The sequence below is a fragment of the Chondrus crispus genome, genomic scaffold, assembly GCF_000350225.1.
Source record: "Chondrus crispus Stackhouse genomic scaffold, scaffold_478, whole genome shotgun sequence".
Lineage (NCBI taxonomy): Eukaryota > Rhodophyta > Florideophyceae > Gigartinales > Gigartinaceae > Chondrus > Chondrus crispus.
Genome location: NW_005179381.1, coordinates 13352 through 17832, shown reverse-complemented (window position 1 = coordinate 17832; position 4481 = coordinate 13352).

Sequence of the window (4481 nt, the reverse complement as noted above, 5' to 3'; positions counted from 1 at the left end):
CCTACTCGTGACAGACAACGCGAAAGAGTACCTCGCACGTACAGTGCAAGAACAACTCCTACGGAGGGGAATCGAATTTCGGCCGACAACGCCGTACACGCCACAGAAAAACCCATTGGCTTAGAGAATGAACAGAACGCTCATGGAAAAGGTACGCGCCACACTCTCCCACAGCCAACTGCCAGACGTGTATCGGGAAGACGCGCTATGCGACGCAGTATACAAATACAATTTGACATACCACTACCGGATAAAAAGCACACCACATACGGAATGGTTCGACATGTAGTATAACGACGGACGCGCGCGCGGGGAGATTATTATCCGTGCGGCCGTGCACGGTGTACACGTGGGCGGGTGTGCCCACGTGTAGGGAGCGTGCTCGTGCCGAGTGGTCGTAATCTGGCGTACGTGTACAGTAGTGCACGTGTCGGCCAAGCGGTAGTTTGCTAGTATTATGCGTGTACGCTAGCACACGTGGCATCCGTGCGGTAGTCTGTAAGCAGCGCGTGTGTACAGTAGTACACACGTGTACCTGCAGCGTCCGCGCGGTAATTAGGAATTGAGGCGCTAGATTTTTAATTGCGTACAGTACCTGGTACGCACTAGGCGGCAGGTACTGTACACTGGGACAGGTGTCCGAGGCGTCCCTCTGAGGGGTTAAGACCTGACACCCGTCCTCACCAGTAAACTGGGGCAAGCTCGCCCCCGTCCCTTTTGCGCCTACGTACGTCCGTTTTCGGTTGTCTGTCGCGCGCGCTGGCTTCTAACCCGTTACCGGTCGCTCCCGATCACGGACCACGGGGCGACTGCGCGTAACCGGCCAGTGAGCCACTCCCTTTTCGCGAGCTCGTCCGATCGGTTCAATTGGCGCGTCGCGTCCGCGCCGCGTGCTCCCTCGCTAAAGCCTCCGCCTCTCACCCAACCCAGGGCGGAGAGGAGTTATCCCACATTTGGTACTCTTGTGGAGGGGATAACTCTCGAGGTTCAGCCGCACGGGTGGTCGCTCGATCGCGGGCAGAACCGTACGGACGGAAAAGGTTGAGAAATCACTGCGTCGATCGCGAAGCGTATTCGACGATGAACCGACCGGATCAAGGGGGAGACTCCGCCTCCGGGCGTCTGAGCACCCGCAGTGGCAGTGGCGCACCGCACCCCCGGGTGGAGAACCCGGAAGCCCTGCTGCGACCGCCACCGCGACCGGGCCGCACGCGAGCGTCCGCATCGGATGTTACGCCGGCTGTGTCGGCAGGCACTGAGAATCGCGTCCAATGGATGGTCGACGCGATTCAGCCGCGCATCCAGGCCTGGGTCGAGGAGTTCCTCGCTACGGAACTCCCCCAGGTAGCGCGCGTATGCCTCGACCGAACGGTGCCCGCGCTCGTGGACGCGCACGTACGCAGCGCGATACCACTGCTTTTGGATGAACCTCTACCCGCTCAAGTCCAATGCGAGGTGGTGACCGCGCTCACCACTGTGGATGGAGAATCCCCGTCCGGCACGGCTCTAAAGGGAGCGATCAGCTCCGCCGTGGCCACTCGTCTGGCCACGACCTTCGCCGGAGCAGGAGTCGACGCACGCGAGCAGCGCGACTCAACCGCTCCGGACCCCACGCTACCGCACGCTGAACCGATCGGCGCCGCACCCGGGATCGGTACAATGGCCCCTCACCCGGAGGGTAAGACCATTTACCTCCCACCAATTTATGGTGCTACAGGAGGGCCCACAGAAAATGGCCCTCCCGTACTCGCCGATACGGCTGGCCCCCGCGGGACAGAAAACCGCCTGGGGCGCTTCGCGACAGAAAAGCGACAGCCGTATCGGTCGAGCAGAAGAAGCGCACCCGGCGCTCAAGGCTACACCTCGGAGGGTACAGAAAACCCCTCCGAGGAAGAAGACACAAGACGTCGCCACAGGGCGACGCGCAAGAACCGCGACGGACGCTACGCGCGATACCGCGATGCCGGAGGGGTCGGTTACCGCTCCGATGATAACCGCGAAGGACGCTATACGCAATACCGCGATGCCGGAGGAGGTGGATACCCCTCCGATGACGAGGACACCGAGTCGGACGGATTGCGCAGAAGCGACCGCAGAGGCCGCAATGCGCGCGACCGACGTCGGTTCCGGCGAGAAGACTCCGATCCAGAGGGCTACAGTAGCCCCGGCGGAGAAGGTGACCGCCATCGCAGAGGCAGAGACCGCCGGTCTGCCCCGAGGCGGGATCCGAAACGGTTGCCGGTGATCAGGCCGTTGAACGACCTGTTCACTAAGGCCGTCGACTACCGCACGTATAGGCTGGAAAATCGCAGCGGGCGCTACGACGCGAGTACCGCGCGGCGAGTTAACCGATATCGGAATAAGTTGGACGTCCAGCTGAGAACCCACATATACGGTGGTCAAGATCCAATCGCGGTGCTAGGATTTCTCGCGCGCTTCAAGATGGCCTGCGACCACAATGGGGTCAGCGAAGGCGCGGCCGTATGGTGTTTCCAGTTCTATGTGACTGGGCAGGCTCACGCCTTGCTCCAGTCTAGGCTACACGGGAACACCAGGGCGGTCGATGCGGAGCAGCGCGATATGCTCGAAACCTACGCGGAAGTTGTTAACTTTTTATTGCGCACGTACGCGACTGACGAAGTTATTTCCGAAGCGGTCGGTGATGTCACCTCCTTCCGTCAGAGCTCTAATATGACGAAGAAGGTGTACAGTAACGAGTTGTGGGACAAGGCGTTGCGCTGCGGAACCGTATTTTCGGACAGGCGCTTGAAGTCCCTTTTCGTTGAGGGACTTCTGCCAGCGACGTGCGCGCAGGTGCGGAACTATCTCGCGACGCATCCGGGCGTGGACTACCAAGCGGTGGCACGCTACGCGCATGCGATAGGCGAAACGCACCGCTCGGCTCGAAGACAGTCGACCTCGCTCGCGTCGCCTCAAGCACCGCCCGATTCGGTGAGAATGTTCACGCGCAACGCGCGGACAAGGCTCGTGCTGTCGGTCGAGTCCCTGTCTGAAATCCTGACAGCACGCAGAACCGAAACGGAGGAGATACTGGCGGTGACGGACCAGTCGGCGACGCCGAGCTCGCTTAGCTCGCCGCCGACTAGCTACCATCCGTCACCTGCCTCGTCCCCGGCGGGCGCACCGATGGCGCCCGCCCAACAAGGTGACGCGCGCGCATATCCGTACAGAAGGCCAGTACAGAACCAGCGGGTCCGGTTCTTCAATCAAGGATTACCTGGACCCCCGCCGTGTCGGTTCTGTCTGGACCTGACCCACCGACAGGAGCAATGTCCTGTGGTGGCGGATAGCGCGCTGCGTTCGAAGCTTTTGCAGGCCCGCGAGGCCAATTATCAAAAGCTTCGGATCCGTCAAGGTCTCCGCCCAGGTTCGCCGTTCGAGCGTCAACCGCCGACCGCGTGGCGAAATTCGCGTGCGCAGGCTCCCACGGGCATCAACGTGGTCGAGCCGCGCGAGACCGTCCAATCGGAAGAACCCGCGTTACCGCTGACGGACGAGGGGCCCGAGGACCTTTGGTTGACGGGGGAAGCCGGGGAGGACGCGTAGAGGCGTCGACGATCCTCCCCGTGCCAAGCCTCAATAAACACGGCACCCCGTCGACCGCTTCGGTATGCGCACAATCGCAGAGCCGAACGGACGAAGCGGCAATTTGCTTCTTCAAGAAGCAAAATTACAAGGTCACCGCAACGGTCGGACAAAGACGCGCGATGATGCGCGCCATCACGCCGGTGCTAGATTCGGGCGATGGCCCGAATCTAATCCACCTACGTTGTGTGGCAGAACCGTGGCGCGATGCCATCCAGTCCGCGCGGAGCCCGCCGCTCATCGACGCTTCGAATACGTCGATGAAGGCCCTCGGCGAGCTCAAGCTGTACGTCCGGATTGGTGAGTTCGTCGCGCGCGTACCGTTCTTGGTCGTCACCAACCTCGCGGTGGACTGTATCCTCGGAACCACGTTCCTGGATCGCCACGTGAAGGCGATCCTGCCACCGCAGAGGAAGGTGCTGTTCCATCATGCGCCGTCCGTAGCGCTGACGGGAGTCACACCCTCGAGGCACGACCGCAAGATGGCCTCGAGGGGACCGTCGCAGCAGCTCCCGCAGGAGGAAAATTCGGCCGACCGGATGCACGCGCAGTTCCTGACGAACGTACCGTGACGGAAAATTCGCGTGGTCAAGGCGGTGACGATACCCCCGATGACCCAAGCGATGGTACGCGTCGCAACACCGGTTGGGGGGCTTTGCTTCCTGCAAAACCACCCCAAAACGGCGCATAAGAATTTATGCCTGATGGCCCAGGGGGTCATGGACCTCCTCCCGGGCGAGCCGTTTACGGTGCTCGTTAGCAACTTCGGAAGCCGCGCGGCCCACGTCCCCCAGCATACCGTTGTTGGTCTCGCGTTGCCTTCCCCCACACACATCCTGACACTTGGCGTGCCGGTCCCCGGAGAGGCCGACGCT